Below are 24,147 nucleotides of genomic sequence, written 5' to 3'. Positions count from 1 at the left end.
CAATTATACAACTTCAAACATGAGTTTCACCGAATGCTTATTGTGTATCGCTAAATTGCGGTCAGTAGCTTCCAGGATTCTGGGTGCCGGGGGTGCTAAAGCTTGCGTGCTTTATTGTGATGACATGTGGTTCAAGATTGATGCCTTGTAAGTCTTAGCATTTCCACCTTTTTCCCCATACGGCTTGTGCTGCTTTGGTGAGGAGTATTGCCTTTTTTAACCAACCAGAATCATGAAAACTAATGACCACAATTTGGCAGTACAAAATAGTCATTTAACGAACTGAATTTCTGACATTCTATAATCGTCCCATTGTGGGCAGCCTGAAGAAAGCTAATTAGTTGCATTCACAAGTTAACACGTAATATAATTTTAGATGTTACCTGCAATGGATGCATGATGAATGTGCATACCTTCATGTATGTGCAGTGGTATTGTGATTCTGTGCAATAAATAAAATTTCATGTGATGCATATTGCATTGCATTTCAGTTAAGAAACACATCGTATGAGTATCATAGTATATCTACAGAAATACAAATGTACCTGTGTGGATGTACTCATGCACACGTTTCGCCTCTAGAACAATATTTACCGATAGCAGCCAATGACATTACTCACACACAGAATTTAACTTTCAATTATACGTGGTTAACACATACAGCTCACCGGGGGCATATTTGCCCTAAGAGCTGCAGCTTTGCATTGGTGCATGAGTGAGCTAAAAAGGGTAAAGTTCAGATCTTTGATATCAAATGTATAAAAAGTTCTGTCACAATACGCTTTTTGTTGCATTTATTCTTAAGCATGCCCTTCTTGCATTTATTCTTGTGTGGAGTCAGCTTTTACTGAATATGTTGGTCGTGCATTGCATTTATACCCTACACAGAACTAAGAAAATTCCACCATGACGGGAGCACACTGTGTGTTACACCCTTTCTTGGGAAACTTTTGGTCATTACTCCTGTTTTTGTTACAGGCTTCCGGGTATGAATCTGCTGTAGAGAAGGAACACCGTGGCCCCGCTTCTTTCGAAGGAACCACAGTCACCTGGGCAACTGAAGATGGATTGTGCAACCAGCAGTGAAGAGCTGTGATCTTGTAATGTGCAAGTGTATGAACAGTCACGTTAAGTTAATCTAACACCAATTACATTACCTTGTCAAATTTTGTCTTTTTGTAAAGCGCAAGTTTATACACAGTTACATAGAGTGAGCTGGAAATAAGCCTTGGGCAAGTTTGTGATCATGCAGTTTGGCGGTTTTTACAGCACATAAGTTTTACAAATAATGTCACACCCTCTTACTCTTCTTTCCTTTTTTCAGTTGTGTATCTGCACTGTCAACAGCATCAATATGCTTTTTAAACTGACTCACTGACTCACTACGTCATGGACACCTTGTTTACTTCGGAAAACGGCCATTCTGAAGAGGTGGTGCTGTCTATGAAATGGAAGGAACTGGACGACATTCTTGCAATGTGAACAATAACTGTATTTTACCTACGATTTTCCGCCACTGTTTGCCTCATAATAAACAAAGCAGCATTTATTTGAGCAAGGCTAATGAGAAAATTATCAGCACACTTAAGTACGTTTTTTCAGCGCGGTAGCAGGCATGCGTTTCGGTTCTGTAGCTTCCACAGTGCTGTCAAGAAAAGTTGTCGCCGAGTGTAGCAGTGTTAACAAACCCTAGTGGGAGAGATAGCAAAAGTCGCTTTACTTTTACAGCGAAAGCTGTTATGAGATCATTTCACTGGCCGTTTTTGGCGCCGTAGTTGTCCGCCACCGCGCCGCCGGTGTCCGTAACCAGTATCCCTCGAAATAAGAAAAAAAAAACGAAATAAGAAAAAAAATCCAGGATGGAACGAGGTTCGAACCTGGGCGCTCTGCGAGGGATTCCAGTATTCAACCGCTGAGTCATGCCGGTGCTTGAAACTGCTTTGCAAAAAACGCCAGGCCTGCGCTGAAACCGCAGCACAGTCACAGCGAAAGCTGGAAGAGCGGCGTTTCAAGAGCCCGTTGTAAGCTCTCTTGGGGCTACAATACAAGTACACTAGAAAGGTACCCACTACGCCATAAATCAAATTTTTGTGAAGTTGGGAAGCGCCTACTAAGCCATTATTAGTCATTCTGCGGAGAAGCGAGGCACCAGCTACACGTCTGTAAAGGATTATGGCGCGGCGACGATAAAACAGGGTTGAGTCACAACAATGCACGGTCCGAATGCGGGAAAGGCGAGGACACGCAAATTGTTTCCCGGAACCGTCTTTACGACCGTCGCTGGGGGTTCGTCTCGATGCGCGTGGGAGATGGCGCGAATTCCGCAGGGCTGCTAAGATACCGATATTTCGACCGTGAGCACCCCTGAAAACGTGGGATAGGGAGAGAGAGAGAGCCATGATGGGAAAGAGTGCCAAAATGCCTGTTTAAACTGTAAAAACGCTGCTGTCGAGATTAGGGACAGCCCACTAGGGAGTGGCTTTATCTGAGGGTACACAGATTGGATAACAGAAGGTTGAGGCTGACCAGCAGTGTCCACCTCCCCTTTTCTTTGTTACCGCAAGGTACTTAAGACTGGATGGAATTCGTTTACCTTCAGTCTAGGCTGTGATCGCTTAACTGATCGATCAGTAAGACTCCGCACGATGCAACTTTCGTCTGGGCCGTAACAGCTCGGTGGTCGAACAGTGAGACTCGGTTCTTCGTATGTAGTAACAGTGTTCTAGGCTCTAACTTAAGAAAAGCTAAGTAGAAGAGTAAGATGCTGTTGATGTCTATGTTATCATCAGTGTGTTTCGGCAAGATGTACACATGACTGTAAATATTTCGCTGCAATATACCTTCAAGTTTTTATTACCTCCAACCTAGAGCACTGCACGGGCCGTGATTTTCGGCCCAGGCCCCGCCCGGGCCCGGACCTCGTTCAAGGTTACCCGCCCGAGCCCGGCCCGGTGATTCAATACGCGACCCGAGCCCGGCCCGAACCCGAGAAAAAATTTCGCCTACCCGGCCCTGCCCGCCCCGACGGCAGATCAGGCCCGACAGAGGCCCGAGAGTCAATAATATAGGTGGTGTTGCCAGAACGTAGAATCTACAGCAAGGTGTTTTAAGTAGCAAATATCTACTCTTTGTTGGCGAATATTTCGCTAACAATTCTACTTTAACCTACGGTAATTTCGTGTAAAAAGGGGCTCACGGTGGAAAGAGTTGAGTGGAAATACTGGGTACAATGAACGTTTGTTCGGCAATGGTATACTATAACTTTTTTTTTCTTGCTAATGCAATACGGATCATCAAGAGCGTTTTGTAGCAGATATTGTAGCACGGAAAGTGATTTGCAGCATGAGTTCAGTTTCGATAAGAATTGCAATAAAAAGATAGGAGACAGAGAACACAACACCTTATTGCGCTCTTTACTGAAACATAAAACATGCTCTAACACCAAAGCCAATCGAGCACCCTTTCGGATATGTAACACCTGTCTTCAGCATGGCAGCACCTTTCCACAGCAAGATGGAGGAAGAAAGCCAAGTTTATTATCTTGCTGTATGTACACTAATCTAGATAAAAAGAACAAACCATGTGCACCACGTGTACTTTTAGAAATACGTATAGGCAGCCGAAAGGACGAAAAAATATTTGTGGTAGCATTCTTTTCATATATCATATATATTTCATATATCACCAGGGCTATATAGAGTCCACAAGTTTTTTGTGGCATATTTTACACTTTATTTCTTCACGTGTTATTGTTCAAAAAATCAAACTATCTATAGATTCCGGCTTTAAGCACGCCATCCACCGTTGTATCAGATATCCTGTCGCGCTAAAGTTTCTTGCACTGCATGCGCTAGCCGCAGGGGTGCACATCTGCCTTGCGAAATGTGAAGGCGTCGGCAGTCGTTCTTAACTTCCACCACTGGAGCAAATTTAGGATGTCTTTGTGGACATCTGCAGAATGAATGTAGCTGTGCGGCTTATCCCTTCATTTCTATCGTTCCCGAACGTTGTCACACTCTTCAGTATCACTTATAAAACTCCTCTTTGAGCGCCTCTGCTTGCAGTTTTCAGCAGTGTATGTTATGCACGGCTTGCACTGCGCTCTTCTTTTCTTCCGTATCATAATACTCTATGCCTTCCTAACGATGTTGTACTAGTAGAAGGTGACCATGCACTACGCGGGTAGGACTGGCAAGAGGTGGACGAAGCTATTTCGATCTATTTTTGGTGTTCGTTACAGTCTGGTAATAAAGGCGCGAGTAAGCTTCTCGACGCTTACTCATTGGATGCCTATGGTTCGAGGTGAAGGGACATCACCCGGCACGGAATTCGTAATTGTCTTTTTTCAAGCCTGATATTTCGTCAAGCGAATATATTTCGCCTCACATCTTATGCTGTTTGAACCTATGCCATTCCTGCACATTCCAACGGTGTTGTGGCAGTGTCATATACTTCTCACACTATAGCTGTATAGCGCAGGGGACCCAAACACGCAGCCCGTGGGCCTCTCCCTAAAGGCCCGCACATGACTGTCTTCGTCCGAATTTTTCATTTTCTTTATAAGTATGTACTTAAGCTACACAGTCATGAGAAGTCTGAAGCTTTTTTGTTGTGAGGCAACCCCTGCGGCCACCATGTGTTGATACTAGGGGGTGCGAATAATCGGAAGTTTCGAATATTCGTCGAATATTACATTCGAAATAATCGTATTCGATTCGAAAATCGTGTATTGGAATAGTTTCGAATATTCAATAACTTCGAATAATCGAAAAATTCGAATATGCGATTCGATCATCATGCATAAAATAACTCGTCTTCCACATTTCTGCTGCGTTCGTATAGCTAAAAACATTGCCGAGAGGAGCGATAAACATCGTAAGTACACGGAGGCACGATATCTGCCTGCGACGAGCGCCCCAATACGTATTATTTATTGCTGGTGCATCTCCGACGTGCAGCGCTGTTGGCGATCATGTAACCATATATTTACAATATTATGTGGCCGTAACTACCACTCGTTCACTATGCGGGACCACTTCTGAAGAAAGACAGTGACCCATGTGACTGGTGGCGGACTGTAGGCACCTTCAGATACCCCAGTCTGGCAAAGCTTTGCCCCATGTACCTCCCTATAACAGCCACTTCTGTTCCAAGCGAGTGTGCCTTTTCAGTGGCAGGGGGGGTGGGGGTTGTCTCTGTTAGAAGGGAGCGCCTGCTGCCTGATCATGTGGAGCAGCTAATATTTCTTCATGATAACATCTAGTCATTACTTTCATTGTGCCGTGATAATTGCTTGTCTTGTGATGTGCATTGTGCTAGCCTGGACGTTGTGTTCTGGAGATAGTAGTGTATGTTGTGTTGCCATTCATGCTGTTAATGTGTTTTTTTTTTCAAATAGCTACACGTTAAATAAAATATTGTTCCTGTGGAGGCATTTTTCCTTTGATATTCGATATTCGAAGGTGGATATTCGTATTCGATGCGTATTCGAAAAATGTGATATTCGCACACCCCTAGTTGATACCTAACCGTGAAACAAAACTCTATATTTCAAAATCGGCGTCCTCAATTTAGTCATGTTGAAGATAGGTATTGATATGTTGTTGGAATTCTGCCGCCAAATACCCTTCAAACGACCTATATGTGACATATGGGAAAGCTCTTCTTTTAAATGGCAACGTTAGCTGACATTTGGTACGACCTAGCTCCTCTAACGCCCCCCCCCCCTCCCCCGCGCTTTTAAGCTGCGTTACTGTCCTGGCCCTTGCCGGAGTAAATTTTCGTGAATGCGGCCCATTAGCTGAGGTGGGTTTGAGACACCTGATGTAGCGAAAAAAGGCGAAAGTTCAAATATTAACAAATTGCGCACACCAAGCAGGCTGTGCACGTCCATATCGTGTCACATGACCACTCGGGGCCGTGACGAAGCCGCGGAAAAAGAATGTCTCTGTATAGGAATTCTATGTAACGAGATTGTGTGCAGTCCTTTCGTTTTAGTGGAGGGCTGGAAACTTCAAAAACGTTTCCTCGCTATGGATCTCTATAATCGCTTTTGCGATAAGTTACAGGTGTATATTTATTATATCACATTTATTGCTGTGATTACAGAATAACATTTGGGATATAAAATCATAACGAGTGCGAATAAAGCACAGAATAACGACATGTTAATTATATAAGCGCCTGGTATATCTTCTTTTATCTCGCCCGTTTAAGATAAATCAAGTAGCCCCATATGCAAGGAGCAAAAGAAGTTCAGTACCTGTCTCTAATAAAATTTCTCTAATAGCTTGCCCCACATAGGAAAGCGTTTTTTCGAGAGAAAATGTGAAACATATATGTACGTATGCACAACGTATGTGGAACAAACATGAAGGGGCACTAGAAAGAAAAACAATTTCTCTATTATCAGTAAATTACTCTTTAGCAATTCCTAAATCACCACGTTCGCCGGGACAAGAGTCTTGGTAAGTGAGAAAACGCGCAAAACGGTAAATGCGGGTGGTGACGCCTGCTTTACGTTTGCGTAGCAGACATCGTGACATCTTATATTCTGACGGCGTATAATGGGGTCTACGTAGTTCCTAATCACTAAAAATCAAGTACGTTGACCTCTGAGGGGGCCATAGACTTAACATACCAAGTTTCAGCAAATTTTATAGAGCCAATGTCCCCAAATACGACAAATACAGTTTGAAATCCGTGGCGTCAGGCTCGGATATTTCGGCGCGAAATTAAAAAAAAAATAGAATTTTGACCTTGATTTTCTCGTCTGATAATAAAATTACCATGGTGAAATGTATGAGATTCGAGTTCTTAGACGTCACTTTATCAGTCTAAACCGATTCAGTCTAAACCTATAGTGTTCATTTAAGAACCCAGCAAAGTCCAAGCCCGGCCCGACCCGAGCCCGCGACCTCAAACCCGGGCCCGGCCCTAAGCCCGGCGCTTCAGGCCCGAGCCCGGCCCGGGCCCGCCGTGAGAACTACTTTACCCGGCCCGGCCCGGCCCACGGCCCGGCCCGGTTCGGGTAGGCCCGAGCCCGTGCAGTGCTCTACTCCAACCTGCCTCCTGCTTCATCGACGTCGATTATCTCCTTGACGGGACTTCAATCCACATCAAGGAGAAAACGAACAAGGAAAAACATAACTAGTAGGTTGTTGAATGCTTCCAACCCATTACAAAGGGCTCTGCCATAATTCTTCATCGTCATCACGCACAGCTCAGAGCCCCGCGCTCGTGGCCGCTGCAGTGACCAAATAATTTCAAAATTAACGTCTTCAGTGCCGGCGACACCTTTTGCGGTATCTGCTGGCCTTTTAATAAAAAGCAATTCAATCCTGCCTGCATTTTATACACTTGCTGGGCAAGAAGACGGAATTGCCAGTCCTTGCCTAAGGGCCTCATTGGAGGGGTCGTAACTATCAGTGCAACGGCATTATGCAACATGTTTTCAATGATTATGAAAGCTGATGTGGAGGAGAATAAATGGACAAAGTTTAAGAAATATAAAAAATGGGTTTTTTTTTTATTTGTCGTCAGAAGTTTTCATTGTCCGGTGTTTTCTTTAACTTAGCCCGATCATATCTCTTTACTGAAAAGTTATATAAACATAAGATTCGGTAATGTGGTAGATAAGCATGCGAAGAACGTAATGCGCAATTTTTGTCGCTCTGCTACAAGGATTTTTGGAGATAATGACCTTCAAAGTAAAGAAAATAACGTTTCCTGGGCCAATTTTGAGATTTTTTTATAAAAACATCTACACTACACATCAAAACTAAAAATACCTGAGCAGAAACAAATGCATGCATATATTTAGTTAAAGAAATTTCAGCTACCTAACTTTAAGATGTTTTGTGCAATTCATAACGAAAGTTGGCCAAACGGCAGAGCGGATGAGCGCTCCATTCCACCTCTTTATTTTTCATTTCCTGTGCTTCGAAAAAAATTTTGGCGGCAAAACAAATTGCGGATCTTTTCTTTCCACTCATCAAGCAATAATATATAAAATTTGAAATAAATTTGAGAGGTCGACCAGCCATCGATTGTTCGATATTACGTGGAATCACCCTACAGCTATATTTCCAGCTTGAGATCATCCCACTTTGGGACGATGGCAAAGTGTAAGTGTAGGCTCTTCCGTAACGCAAGCCAGGGTGACCAGGACATGCAGCACAGAAGCGCCTGCATTTACATTTGGCCGTTCTCCTAAAGTAAGAGTAATCTCCATTAGGCAAGATGCATCAACGACGCTTTCATGACCAATAGTCAAAGAAACATTGGTAACAGATATTTAGGACGCTTAAAAACAGTGTAATTTTCAATTTAACGTTCCGTTAGCATCTATTGAAAGTTATAAAAGAAATTTCAATTGGTTATCGGAGGCCAACGGTCGAATAAATGTTGGTTTATGCTATATATGACGTTTAAAAACGATCTAACAACTTTCAGTCAAACGTTCCTTTAACATCTATTGAAAGTTTTTAAGGAAATTTCTATTTGTTATCGGTGGCCAATAGCCGACGGAATGTTGGTTGTTGGTATATAAGATGGTCTAACGACTTTCAATACATCGTCGGTAGGTTCTATCGACTTTTCCCAATAAACTGTCTATTGACGGTTGGTACAAATTTTTGTAAGGGGATTAGCAGCAGAACGAAGAGGGCGCGCGCCGGTCGAGCAACGCGCTAGGATGTACAGGCCAACCATGATGATTACACACGTGGCCTCGGTGATTAGTTCCGGTCTCGCTGTTGCGAAGCGCTCGGCCGAAGCACTTCTCAGAGGCCGCGGTACTGATTATTCTAAAGAAAACTTAGTGCAGACATTAAACGCTCGAAAGGGAATTTAAGCAACCCGTACCTTTAAAAATATCTTTAGTAAAAGTTTCTGAAGCTTTGCTTGCATGAGTGCACTTCTGCACTCAGTGGAACGACAAACGAATGAAAGATGCCTCTATTTTGAAAACACCACCCAACTTTGTCGACCGCCCTTGACGTGACGCCGCGTTCGAACGTAACCAACGCAACGTAGCGCGCGCTCATATATGGATTTCACCTTTTCATAATGTTAGCTCGTTCAAAAGGGGGTGTCGCAAGAGCTAGGAAACATTCCGAGTTTCGCCCAACTCGGGCGATCCTGCATAGCACCCCAGTTCAAGAAACTGTAGCGCTGCAAGGTATCTGGTGCAACAGAGCATGCCACGCTTACAGCCGGAATCTCTTGATAATTTCACTTCGCACAATAACGTGTGGATAAATGAACTATAAACCGCGCCACAAAAACATATCTCATTTGATTTTCGATTATTGATACCCTCAAGGTCAAAGGCATGGCAGAGGGGAGTGAGCAAAAAAATGGAAGTAAAAGCGGACAAGAAACATAGCAAAAAATAAACAACGACCCATTTTCTTCTGCCGTATAGCCTGTCTACACTAGCAGAGGTGTCATATATAGGAACAATGCTGTAACAAATTGCCCTTTCGGCTGATTTTACGTATTTTGAAAGGCCCACGTGGTGCACGGAGTTCGTTATCAGCTTGATCTTGGTTAGCGTATTTCAAACAAAATTAATAAATTTGGCTTTTTTTCTCCATCTTTCCTGCCGTGGCAAAGCTCTACTATGCTGAAGACAAGTGCTACACATCCAGAAGTGTGCACGATTATGCTTGATGGTAGAACATACTTTAAATTTCAGAAGACGGCGCAATAAAAGGAACGTGACGAGAGCGTTCTGTTCTTTGTCTCATCTGTTTTTATTGCGCTCGCTTTTCAGAGTGAACTCATGCTGCAAATCACTTTTCTTGCTGCAATATTTGCTACCAAATGCTCTTGATGATTCGCAATGCATTTGTGGAAAACATATGCCCAGTGTACGACTGCTGAATAACCGTGCATCTTACCCAGCATGTCGGTCAGCTGTTACCACAGCGAGACCCTTTTCTACAGTAATAATATTATCTGTGGCTTTACGTCCCAAAACCACGATATGATAATGAGATTCGCCGTAGTGGAGGTCACTGAAAATTTTGATGTTCTGGTGTACTTTAACATGCACTGACATCGCACAGTACATGTCCCTCTACCATTTCGCCTCTACCGAAATGCGACCACCGCGGGCGGTTTCGAAACCGCGACCTTCGGGTCAGCAGCCGAACACCGCAGCCACTGATTCACCGCGGCTGACGCCCTTTTGTACAAAGAATTACCTTATATTAAAGCGTGCTTATGTGCGTGGCATGCGCCAACAAAACGTTGATATTTGCTACTTAAAACGCCTTGCTGTCAAATCCATCTGCGGGCAGCACCACCTGGATTATTGGCTAGGGCTCCTGTCGTGCCCGATCTGCGCTCGGGCCGAGCCGGGCCAGGTAGGTGAAATTTCTTCTCTGGTTCGGGACAGGCCCGGACCTCGCTTTTGAGTCACTGGGCCGGGTTCGGGCGGGTAAACTTCAACTAGTTCCCGGCTCAGGCAGGGCCCGGGCCGAGAGTCACGGCGCGTGCAGTGCTTTACATTGCAGGTCGTTGACGATATTAGTCAAGCAAGTGACAACGCCCAAGTGGAGAGATTGGTACGACTGCTATTCGGTCATGACGACCAACCTTGTTTCATAAGGCATTTAGAAGGATGTCTAATTCTGGTCCTTCTCTTGTACGCTTGCAAATCTGCGACAGGTGTAGCAAAAGTCAGGGCAGAATGTAACCAGAATGAAAAGAGCATTTAGCTTTCAATATATGTGTTAACTGGTAACGTGGCACGAACAACTGAATGCTCAGCGAAGCTTCTCTATAACGTTCTCAGCGTATGCCAGGTTAAATGGCATCTTGCTACCACGGCTAAAAGTATGTTACAATACACGTATAACCTAGAGACTACAGTTAGAATCTGCTTCCTGTGTATCAATGCTTTGGTGCCTATCGGTAGTCCAACACGAGGGAAGTAAATCAAGTATGCCGTTTGCGCATAGCGTAGTGGCATTACCGAAGTGATATTTAAAACTAATTCAGCTGAATAACACAACTGCAGCGCGCTTGCCTCACTCTATCACCAGATGCACTATTGCACTGGCTCAGTTTAAAGTGCAGGGTGCTTCACATAACTAGAACCGAATATTTTTGAACAAGTGATCATTCGCAGATAAATGAAGCCCGTGACATGTGGTTTGCCGTCTTGTGGCACTCGTAAAAGTTTCTCATATTGCGCTTTATTAGTAAATAACTAAGGTCAGCTACGCAAAATTTTTAGCTTAACCTTTACGGGCCATGTGCGCTTCGTTATCTTGTAGATGGCATTCAAAAACGAGAAATCCAATATATTGTGGGAACTTAGATGGTGCGCGGTGATTTTTTCCGGCGTTTAAAAAAAGCAGCGAAATATCATCTAAAACCACATGACAGCACCTGTGCGGTATCGCACAGCAACGCTCTCAAACGTGCTTCGAGCGAAACAATCGGTGTGCGGCCCATGGCTTCAGGATTCGGCTACCCGTCCGCATTTTTGCCGGCTACAGACGACAACGAACAGCCGTTCAGTGATTTCCCTACACCCCCCCCCACCCCCCCCCCCCCATCCAGAAAAACAGGGCGCGGAGGGCTCGTTTCTGTGAAAGCAGTCCCTTAGTTCGCAACGACTTTTCTTTCCCTTGTTTTTATGCGACATCAAACATGTACTCGAGAGGACACATTTTACATACCTAGCGCGTGATGCTAGACTATAAGAGGAAAGAAACCAGGGCGAATACGACGACCGCCGGGGCCTCAAAACGTCAGGGCCAGAGTGCAAGCGTGGGATGCGTACAGAAACACCTGCGTTGCCGCGTGGTGACACGGAACACAAACACCTGTGTTGCTGCCTCGCGGCGGCACGGAGGCATGCGCTCGGAATCGTAAACTTTTCCTTATGTTTCGCATTATTCGCTACGTTGTTTGATGCTTAGATACTTAGGCGAAGCCCCCTGCAAGGATCACATTCTACCATTTGTCAACACAGGCAAGCTTCCGAGACTGGCGACAACCAGTGTTGATATTTTCGATTTTCTAAAATGGATAAGTCGCATGAAGTGAATAGTTTCTGTACTGGTCTTACCAAATGTGCCAGTGTAATCACAAAAACGTAATCATACACACTCAAATACAATAACTCAAAAAGAGAGTAAGCCACTTGTCCCCTAGCGCGGGGGTCGGCAAAGTTTCCCGACGAAGGGCCAATCGGCATATGAAGACAAGGTGGGGACGGGACGAAACACCAAACACTTGGGGGAGGGGGGCTTTGCACGCAAACAGATCATGTTTGTTTAATACCGCATAACGCACCGTAGCGAAGGAAAGAGTGAAACGAGGATAAGTCATATATATATATATATATATATATATATATATATATATATATATATATATATATATATATATATATGTATATATATATATATATATATATATATATATATATATATATATATGAGTTAAAGCAGGTTTGTTTCTTTATACATATTGGTATTAGTCGTATTATTTCTTGGTCTTACGGAATATGTGACCAGCAGCTGAACTTTCAGCTTAAGTATAAGCAATATTTTTTTTGTTGCGTTAATGTTGTACCTGTTGGCATAAGTGCTCTCTCACTGTCAATGATGCACTGTGAGGTAGCTTTTACACTTGAATAAAAAAATGTATTAACATAATCAGTATACTGAAATGAATGAATTGTCATATTATTTGCTTATTGCTAATTGTCACTGTGTTTCTATGCAGACCAAATGATCATGAACGGTGTACTGGGAATGAATCTTCTTGCTATGGTCGGCGCTCCATTAGGTATGCCTTTCACGCGTATTTGTGTCTACTGCAGATGAGTGAGTGGAAGAATAATTTGTGATAGGATAGGTTGTGAAATGGATGTTTTTCGTGCTTACCTAAAGAAAGGGACTGGTCAAAGAAAATAACATTTGCGGAAAAGGGTTGATAGCTGGGCGGTTTGGTACGACATTGTAACACAGAGCACCGAAAACGACATAAGGCAGTCGAAGGTGCCATCACGTGCGCTGAATGTGCAGACAGTTTTGTGAATGAATGACTTGAGGATGAGGCCATGCGCAAATGGTAGAACTATTTAGAAGTGACTTCAATTTAGCAATAGAAAGTCGTCTTGTCCTTTGAATTGTGCATACGGAACAAATTTTATTTGCGTTCTATTAGGAATAAACGGGTAGCGGGGTTTCTTTTAGATGGCTAATGAAGAATGTGACCTGCTTCTTGGTGATATGTCGTTGAAGCGATGACCCGAAAATGGATGGCAGGAGATGGAGGAGGAAAAAAAGGAAATGCAGGATTGTCAACCAGACGCGCGTACTGTTCGATATCCTACACAAAAGGAATGAGAATAAAGAATGAAAAGATACGAAGATCTAACGAAGTGAGCATACGAAAAAGTCGCGTGAGCTTAAACAACACTGCTGAGTTCAGTGCATGTTGATATCAGCTCAGGTGCCGGCAATTCAGTCGTATAGTTTTAACAGCTAAGCAGCTTAGCAAATCATTCCTTGTCCGGCGATCCGAAAATCTATCATCATGTTAAACGGGTGTGCGCCACAGAAATTATGCAAATCCCACACTCACCACTGGTCCACTAAAACTGAGGAAGGTAACAGTAAGACAACAAGAAAGTAAGAAAGAGACAAAAGAAGTTCTTGAAAGTGAATGAGAGATAATAAAAGCATAGAGTAGCCTTGAACTGTATAGTATACCAAGGTGGAGGGAAAGAGAAATGAAGTTCAGTATGAGGGAAAGACGTAAAGAGAGACACAGACAGAAATTAACACGGAGAGAAATACAAAGAAACAGACACAAAGGAAATATGTGAAATGTAAAGGAACAAAGAACGAGAGAGAAAGAAAAAGATAAAAGCTAGACAGAGAGGAAGCGACAAATAGAGAGAGAGTGAAAGGAAAGGAAAGATAGAATGAGCGAGAAAGAGAAAGAAATAGATGGGAAAGAAAGGAAGAAAAAGAAAGAAACAGTGATAAAAACAGGTAGAAAAACAGAGGGAAATAGAAGAAGAGCAAGAAAGAAATATAACTAGAAACAAGCAAGGCCGACCAGCTCCACTTTTCCATCAGGCTTGGCACCACCAGTGCAAAGCTGCCTTAATTTCTACGGAATTTCTATATCCGTTTGCTTGGATTTGCAAATTTCTAGAAAACAGATCAAATGAGTTAACGAATTGTCGCTAATATACATGAATATACAATCCACAATTTCAGTCATGGTCATCCTGGAACCAAAAGAAGCGGCCGCTTTTGGTGGGAGTTCCGGAGGAGAAGCTGGTTTCGAAGGCGCTGACAGCGCCGGAGCTAATGCGGGTTTCGGATTTTCAGCAGGTTAGGAAGGCGCTGGCGGGAAGTGAGGAGCGAAAAATTCACTTCAGCGATGCTGCAACAGTGACGATTAGCTTTACCAAGTAACTTCAAATAAAGCACTTTGAGACAAAACTCCTTGGAGTGATTACGTTGTTACAAAAATTGACATATCTTTCAGTTACGCGCGCCAAAACGGCGTATTGGTAACGTTCCCTATATAGGTAAGCGTCCTCCTCATTTCAGGAGGTCAGAAGGAGTTCATTCGCTGTTTCTGGAATGGAGGTTGCAGAGTTCTATTCGACATATGAATGCGTAAACGCTGTTGATATTTTGAACGCTCCTTGGCTAAAACATGTATGCCGTTGCCTGCTTTAGCTTCAGAATATGACCTTACCCATAAAGCAATAAATATTTCAGCTTTTGTAACTTCCTTATATTTGGGCTGCGTCTGAGATCTGCCTCTTTCTTGATGTCTAGTTGCTGGCGTAACAGTAGAGAAAGCACATTATTTGCACACATGAGAGAGTATACACAAACGTTAACTGTTCAGGCTTTTCGCTCATCTGCATGCCTTGCAGTGTTGTACACGTTCCTCTAAAACAAGAATGAAAGTTCGTTCCACGTTTCTTCCTAATGTTGCAGTGAGTTCCCATAAAGACATGGTTTGATGAAAAAGAGATGTGCGTGCACTGGTCTGTAAACTTCAGGCTATGCAATGAGCCTGACACACTAGAGCATTGTTTTATTCATTGCCGTGCTGGATTTTATTTCTGGCACATTCTTAAGAGAACACTCAGAAAGAAATTTCCAATTACATCGCATGGTGTGAGGTTCCTCCCGTTCAAAAAAATGCCAGGCCTGCGCGGAAAGCGCAGCACAGTCTCAGCGAAAACTCGAAGAGCGGCATTTCTGGAGCCCGTTATAAACTCTCTTGTAGCTACAATACAATTACACTAGGAACGTAGCCATTACGCCAAAAATCATAATTTTTGTGAACTTGGGAAGCACCCACCACGACATTATTCGTTATTCTGCGGAGAAGCGAGGTAACATCTGTAAGGCATTATGTGCAGTTCCTTGATGCGACGGCTGATGACATTGAAGAATTATGACATAGGCTTTTGTAATGGGGTGGAAGCTTTAAAGGACCCACTAGTTACGTAATTCTCATTGTGTGACGCCCGGCCGTTATTTCACTCTCTCACCACGCTTTATAACATACGCTAACGTGAGAAAGAGATAGAGAGAGGGGAATTAACTTTATTAAGACTATGAGGAAATGGTTCATGGGAGCCTTATGGGCTTCATTGGCAACCAATATAGGCGCGCTTGCGACGAACCCACTACGTTATAAATCATAATTTTTGTGAAGTAAGGAAGCAGCCACTACGCAATTTTTCGTCATTCTGCGCACAACTGCGGTACCTGCTGAGCACGTGTAAGATAATATGTGCACTTTGTTGATGCTGTGGCTAATGACGATGAAGAATTATGGCAGAGCCCTTTGAATGGGTGGGAAGCATTCAAAAACTCACTCGTTGCGCAATTCGCATTGCGTGACGCCTCATTACAGAATTCGCGTTGTGTGACACTTGGTTGTCATTTTACTTTTCTATCACGCTACATTACATATATTAATGTGGTTCCTTCCCGACATGAAACCTGTATGGGATCTTTTTGCAAAGCAGTTTCAAGCACCGGCATGGCTCTTTTACGTACTCGATCTAAGACATCATGTCCTGGCAGTCCCAAGTATTCTGCACGATAGAGTGGTGGCGGAAACAGCATCGCTATTAAATCTCTGTAAAGATTGACACCATCGACAAAAAATGTTCTTTTTTAAATTACATTCAGAGACTTTCCCTGTGAAGACTTGGCTTCGTGCAAGAGACATTTTTGTGTCATCCGTTGATTGTCCCCTGTGTGATGTGCCAGAAACAATTGAACATTGTTTTATAAGCTGCAGAGATGCAATCTTATTTTGGGATGTGCTCCAACGAACTCTTCAAAAAAAGACTTTGTGCTAAATTCACATTCCGTGCGATATCTCCTGCCAGCGAGTTGTAATGACGTACCATTTGACATGCTTCTTCTCACTGGAATGCATAGTCTGTGGAAGACGCGCATGTTGCAGAGAAACGCAGAGCCGATAATTTCCTCAACAGCCCACTTCATTAGGATGGCCACTCAGCTGAGAGATGTGTACGAGCAAATCGAAAGTCAGCCAGAATGGTATCCGGTATTGGTGAGGTGCTTATCCTTACTAGCATATAATTGGAAAAGACCGTTGCTATAGCGTTACTTGATGTATTCGCTATAGAGATGATTCCGAATTCGATAGTGTCGTCTGTTAGTCATTGTGTCGCGATAAGAGCATAATCAACATATTAGTTCTTTGTATTGAATTGCGTTCAAGTGCCATGTCTCTGTTGAATAAATACCATGAAAGAAAAAACAAAAGCACCGGCATGGCTCTGAGGTAGGATACTGGGCTCCCACGCAGAGGGGCCAGGTTCGAACCTCGTTCCAACCTGGAACTTATATCGTTTTTTTTTTCTTACTTGGAGCGATAGTGGTTTTGACACCGGCGGCGGCGGCGGACAACTACGGCACCAGAAACGGCCCTTGTTGTGATCTCATAACAGCTTTCGCTGTAAAAAGAGCGTCAACCATAATGCACCATATGATTTAATCATGCTGTTAGGTCTATATACGCTATGGAGAAGCCGCATGATTGACAGACATGCTGAGACACCTCGCTACACAAGGTCTGTCTTTGGAGAAGAAGTAGCTAACATGCGTAGTGTTGCTGGGACTTGTGACCCAGTTCCAGAGTGGCTTGGACTTCTGGACGTTTGTGTCTGTTTACCGGACTCTTCAAGATTCCTGAAAATTATGTGTGTTTTGTGCATATGTGCATGTGAGTGTAATTCTAAAGTGATGAATTACGGTGTAATAGATGGCGAGATTTGATGGCATTATCACCATGCATCAAAGAAAAAAAAAGTGACCGTGGCGCAGTGGATAGCGTGCTAGAGATCGGTTGTTGCGGACCGAGCAGTCGTGGGTTCGATGCCCGTTGACGGAACTTTTTTCTTTGCCGTCTGCTTGTGTAAAGTTTTTCGACGTCATTTCCGTGACGGAAATACGTCACTCAAATCTTGTTGGACCCCGGCATCAAACACTTTCGTGTTAAAAAGGAGGGCGGCTTCGAACTATTGCTATGAAGATTCAGGTATACCAGCGGAGCTGTTGGCGCTCCGCTCTTCCACACACTCACCTCCCTATTTCTTTCTTCCTCACTATCAAGTGCGCGGCACTTTAGTATCCCGGGCTGTCATATGCTCTCGTATGCTGCAGTCGCTAGGCATAACACAGGCTAAACCAAGTGTAAATTGAAAAAAAAAGAGGAAGCAACCGAGAAATATAAAGAGAGAGAAGAAAGGGAAAAAGTAGGAATTAAAATGAAAATAGCAAGAAAGAGAAAGAAAAAGATACAGAGAGAGAAAAAAATATAAAGAAATAAAAAGAGAAGAAAAAAAAGAGAGAAAAACGAAGAAAGAGAGGAGGAAAGAAAGAAGGCTGCCCAGTTCCGCACATACTTTAGGCTTGGCACACCTGGTGCGAAGCACCCTCAATTTTTTTTTCTCGATAATTTTGTACTTTAACACGATTGCGGTAAGCAGCTCGTTTCGGAGAAATTTCGGTTTCGGCAGCGGCGTCTAAGGTCGTCAGCAAAAAAGAACCTCTGTCGGTTAGCGAAACTTTGAGGTAGATGCAAATAAATATTGGACTCTGATTGCGTTTGCCCTCTGGCTTTGGTTGCGGCGCTGTTCAGGTCTCTACCAAGAAGCGAAGGCAGGCTAGATAATGGGAATGCGATTGTTAGTGCGTGTGTGTGTGTGTGCGTATGTGTGTGTGCGTATGTGTGTGTGTGTGTGTGTGGGTGGGTGGTTCGGTGGGTGGGTGTGCGTGCGTGACCGCGTGCGGATATTGCTATCGCGTTCAACACTTATAGGCGAAGGCTAAGGGTCATCTACTCCTTCGTTTCTTTCTCGATCTTCCATTCCTTTCTCGCTCTCTATTTCTCGCTTCCAATTTCGATGTCTTTCTCTCGTTCTCTACATCCCGGAGTTCACGTCTGCCCCGGAACCATAGCAGCAAAAGCGTTCTCTTCTTCTTCACACCCAAACGTGTATGTGCCAGAAGGGATGGTTCATAAATTACGGTGTGTGTCATTACACCCGCTCTCAAAGAAGCATCGTCTCGTTGCTGTATATGAGGGCAAAAGAAAAACGGATAAGAATACTATACAAGCGAAATGAATGTGTCGTAACGCGACACAACGCTGCTGCTGTCAAAAAAGGAGTGAAATAAATAAAAGGAAAGGAAAAAATGTAAAAGAGAAAAAAAAAGACCCCCGCTAAGTCGTCACTGAAGTCAAAGTCGCTCCACAGTCCAGTCAGAGTGGGAAAAGTACGGTTTTAGCCTAGAACCAAGAATGACTTCAGTTTGGGGAAGGCGACGGGAACGCCTCGAGGTGCCTTATGCTAGAATCTCGTAAGTAACGTCGCTGAGACGTCGTACAATCTTCTAAGGACCGAAATAACGCCGCAGCAGCTTTTCTGAGCGGCCGCGCTGTCCGATGGTGATCCACATCCACACTTCATCATCAGGATATAAAATACCTTCTCGGTGGCGAAGATTGTAGCGGCGTGCGTCTGCAGTTTGGCGACACTGAATACGGCGTCGCGCCAGTTGACGGGCCTCCTCTGCGCGTTGAGCGAACATCCGAGCACCCGTGTAAAACATTCTTAGGTTGTCCGGCAAAAGCATGCCGTCGAGCTCTGTGGTGACATCTCGACCGTAGATAAGCGAAAAGGGGTGAAACGTCTACTTTCTTGAACTGCAGTACTATACGCAAAGGTGACGTAAGGAAGGATGTCGTCCCAGTTCTTGTGGTCAATGCCTACATACATTGACAGCATATCTGCAATCGTCTTGTTCACTCGCTGAGTCAGCCCATTTGTTTGCGGATGATAAGCCGTTGTTTTGCGATGTTCCGTGCCGCTTAATCGCAAGATTTCTTGCAGCACCTCTGCGGTGAAAGCTGTCCCACGATCAGTAATGATACCAGCTGGCGCTCCGGGAAGGAGGACGATGGTAACGAGCCAATGGACGATGACTGCTGCGGTAGCTTTTGAAAGTGCCTGTGTTTCGCAGTGTCGTGTTAAGCACTCGGTAGCGACCACAATCCACCGATTTCCAGACAAGGACTTGCGAGTGATCCCAGCAAATCCATGCCAACTTGAAGAAAAGGCGCCTTCGGTGTGGCTATTGGTTGTAGCAGTCCCGCTAGTCGTTTGGGTGAAGTCTTACGTCATTGGTAGTCACGACATTTTCGAACGTAGTGCTGATGGGAAACTTTTCGCGCAAAAACACCACAATCCACCTGAACAAGATACACAGGACGGGCGCCCGTATCTCGTTCTGGTGAATTGTCTTGATTTTCGCGCGACATTTCTCATCAGATATGCATCAACTTGCCAAATTTCAAGTTTTCTTAAAACGTAGTGCTTCACAGTCCTCGCGAGACGTGGCTACTAGTAGGAGCGGCGAATTCATCGCAACGTGCGCGTATAGCTACGGTCTCCGGGCGATCGTTCATCGTGATAAGTACGTAAAATGTCGTCGCGAAGCTTGGCTGCGCATCTAGCAGGTATGTGGCTTGCATATGGTCAAAGTTCTTACAAAGGACTCCATCCCGGAAATAAGGAGGCTAGCGAGCGCGCGAAACTTCGAGGAGGGTGGCATGTGCGGCCTTCCGAGTAGTCATTGAGCAGGCTGAGCTCCGAATCGTCACGCTCTTGCTGAGCCAAGCTAGTTGCTGACACGGCAGAAATAAAAGTGTCACCACCTTCGAGGTCAGCGTTGGCACTTCCGACTCGCGCACGTGAAAGATAGTAAGCGTCGGTATGTTTCCGCCCAGACGTGTGTACGATGTTGACGTCGAATTCTTGTAGCCGAAGGCTGCATCGTGCTAGACGATCTGGGGGATCTTTGAGATTCGCGAGCCAAAAAAGAGAATAGTGGTCGCAAACTGCCCTTAATGGGCGGCCGTACAAGTATGGGAGAAACTTGGTTATGGCCCGAACAGCTAGGCATTCTATCTGTTGCAGAATAGATTTTCTCAGCAGGTGATAACGTTCTTCTCGCATGAGCAATCACGCGCTCTACGCCATTGTGCCACTGAACCAATACGTCTCGCCTGTTATGGCACTCGACAGCTGACCCGAAGGTCGCGGGATTGAATCCCGGCCGCGGCGGCTGCAATTTCGATGGAGGCGAAAATGTTTGAGGCCCGTGCAGTTAGCTTTACATGCACGTTCAAGAACCCCGGGTGGTCTAAATTTCCGGAGCCCTCCACTACAGCGTCTCTCATAATCATATCGTGGTTTTGGAACGTTAAACTCTACATATTATTAACCAATACGTCTCATAGTCCGACGTTGTGGGCGTCTGTGTGTAACTTGGTGTCAGCATTTTTTTTTCAAAATGACCCACTACAGGTGAAGCCTGTAGATGGTTACGGAGGGTGACTTACGCATGGCGCTGATCCTTGCACCAAATAAACGCGATGGAGACTTTTGTAAGTTGATTGAGGGGTTAAGCGATCTTCGAAAAAATTTGGCGAAGCGCCTGTAGTACGCACCGAGCCCCAGAAATAGGCGTGGGTCCCGCTTATTTGTGGGTGCGGGAAATGCGGTAACAGCGCTTGTTCTCGGGGTCCGGGTGGCTGCCTGCATGGCTCACAACGGGTAATTTCACAACGTGCTGAAGGCAGACTCTAGTTTATCTCAAGAGTGCTTCTGAAGGCCTCAGCCGAATGGTCCGTCGACGAAAGTGAAGCAAATATTGACGAACCCTGGGCGCCGGCTATTTCCTCAAGGTATGCAATGCCGGTACGTCTGGCAAGGTGATGATATTTCGTCGGTGAAGTTCGCGACCAGCAGGTGAGCTCGTCTGTTGCTAGAATGAATGATTCCTCGGGTAACGCAGATTTGTCGTGACAGAAGGAAAGACAAATTTGCCTCCGCAGTTACAGCGTTGAACACGTCCTGCCCTATTCCACAGTAACAAAGAGGCTTCTTCGAGGCGGCAGAGTCACAGAATCATCAACAACACTTAATGCTGTCTTCGAGAATCGGGCGCTTTCAGTTGCAGCACAGAAAGGTCACTTCAGTAATACAAGTAATTCACGGAGGTCAATGACTACGTCATATTTATGAAGAAAGTCCATTCTTGGGTTGACTGGCCGCGAGCACACAGGCAACACAAGGCCAGTGTTGTCGGTCACTGTTGTCGGTGGATTGCGCACGAGTCCAGTGAAAAGCTGTTATTTCCCCCACACACCTAATCCCCCACCATCTTTTCCTCTCACGTGGCAGGACCTGCGCGCCGGAAGTGGCGAAGCATATCCTCGACAAGCATTGATACTCTCTCGTTCGGCCGCTAGTTCCTGCATGAGATGACTTTTTCAGCTGTCTCCTTCGTTTCTGCGTTTCGGTAAGCGTCGTGGAATTGTTGACTAAACTCTTGCCATGCCGCAGAGGAGCCTTCGGGGTTCTCGTACAACGTTTTCTCAGAATCTTCCAGTGCGAAGTAAACTCTCCGAAGCTTGCGAACATCGTCCCATTAGTTGATGCTGGCAACCCGATCAAAGTGGTGGAGCCAGTCATCAACATCTTCGAAAATGCCGCCATGGAACGGTTTTGGTGCCTGTTGCGCATGAAAAACATGGCGAGAGGAAACATATGGGCATCGCTGGTTCGACTCGCCTGTCTTGTCGTCGGAGTTTTCATCTCCTCGAGTTTCAATGACAAGGGACCAAATTCGGGGTGTAATCCTCACTGGGGGCGGCTGCTTCTTGCTCTGGAGTGTGCAGCTGTCTCCAAGGTGTTGGAGTGACGGCTAACACTTGGGAGCCAAGCTACATGTACCGCGCACCTTCAACAGTAATGTCGCGGGCGACGCAACACCGACAGCAGGAGTCGACGTCTGCCCCAGGGGCTGAGCAGAAAGAACGTTCTTTTATTCTTGACACCCAAACCTGTATATGCCACAGCGGATGGTTCATAAATGATGGCATGTGTAAATATAAAAGGGTCCACTATTAAGCCGTTGCATTTCTGTTCTGGCGGGGTTATGGGAAGGCCACGAGAGTAAGGGCTCCGTAAGGGCAACGTGCATACGAGGAATGGCGTCGAGAACAGAGACGACGTGTGAACAATGACATCGCGCTTGTGCCACAGATTAACATCGTGTCCCGGACGCTCAGTGTAATTAATGAAGGTACAATTCTATAAACCATTTGAAGGGTGCCGGTTCTTCTCCAGAGACCGCGCTACAAGTTCATCATTCGCTTCAACCCGCAGACTTTCTACTATATCCCGGACGAAGGGGGACATAGTGGAAGACGCAGTCGAGAGGCTGATGGACGTCGACGACTTCGATGGCCCAAAGCAATGCGTCATGACTATAAGCGCGCCGAGTCAGACGGTTGTGTACGATGAAACATGCATTTTCCATCTGCAAAATCAGACGAACTTCTTGACCATCGCTTCCGGTGAATGTCAGACGCGGTTCTCATTTTTCTGAGATTCTTATGCGGAAGACTATTCAAGCGAAGTCGCAAAGGCAAATCGTTCTGCGTGTCGTTTACAGTATCGCCGTCCAACCACCTTCACAGCGTGGATTGGAGCCATAATATTTTTTGTCTTTGTTCTTATGTCGCTGCCCCGCCACTGTTGTCTTGCTGGTGACCCGAAGGTCGCGGGGTTGAATCCCGGTCTTGGCGGTTGCATCTTCAAAGGAGGCGACAAGGCATGTGTACTTAGATTTAGGTACACGTAAAGAGCCCCAGGTAGTCGAATTTTCTGGAGCCCTACACTACGGCGTCTCTCATAAACATATTGTGGTTTTGTGATGTTGAACCCCAGTTTTTAATATTATTATCTTTCTTTGTCGTCCTAACTCTCTCTCTGTCTCTCTTTGTAGTCATTGTCTCGATTTCTATAACTTTCACTCTTTCTTCTCGTTATTTCTAGCAGTTTCTCTATTTGTCTTTCTATATACGACACACGCAAGCCACGACTATTTCAGTTGAACTGTAAAAATTCCGCAGCGCGCGTGTGCCACAGAAATTGGACAAATTCCACTACTGACCACACTGGTTCAATAAATGTTAACAAGGGAACACACGGACGGCAAACACATATTAGGGGCCGCACGTTGCAGCTTTTCCTGTTAACCATAAACTCAGCGTGCTTGGGCGGCGATTGAGTGGTGTTAGTTATTGATGATCATTTTCTGTCTATGACACGTGGAAACATATATCATAACAGCTGTAAAATAAATTATTGTTTGCAAAGGCGCAGACATCAATACTAACTAAAAACTTCTTAGGTGAGACGAATTAGTTTTCCAGGGAGTGATCAGTTGATTAAAATGCTGATAATTTCTTACAAATGGTACATGGAATTCACTTAACAGTTGACTCCTGAGATCAAGCGGCTACGAATTATAGCTGATCTAGGGAGCTGGTCTAGGGGCATGTAACTGATACGTCCATCCACGCATTCGCCATTGCATCAACTGTTTAGTTAAGCCTTTATGCTTGGCGCCATGTACTCATACTAACCGAACATACGTTAGGTGCTCATGTATTAGAGACTTCAAAACTTTCGAATGGAAATATGCCGTGAGAATTCTTTCAGCCCTCTTTCTCCTGAAA

This window comes from Rhipicephalus sanguineus, chromosome 6, assembly GCF_013339695.2.
Source record: "Rhipicephalus sanguineus isolate Rsan-2018 chromosome 6, BIME_Rsan_1.4, whole genome shotgun sequence".
In the NCBI taxonomy this organism is placed as follows: domain Eukaryota; kingdom Metazoa; phylum Arthropoda; class Arachnida; order Ixodida; family Ixodidae; genus Rhipicephalus; species Rhipicephalus sanguineus.
The sequence above is the reverse complement of the archived record's forward strand: the minus strand, read 5'-3'. Positions refer to the sequence as shown.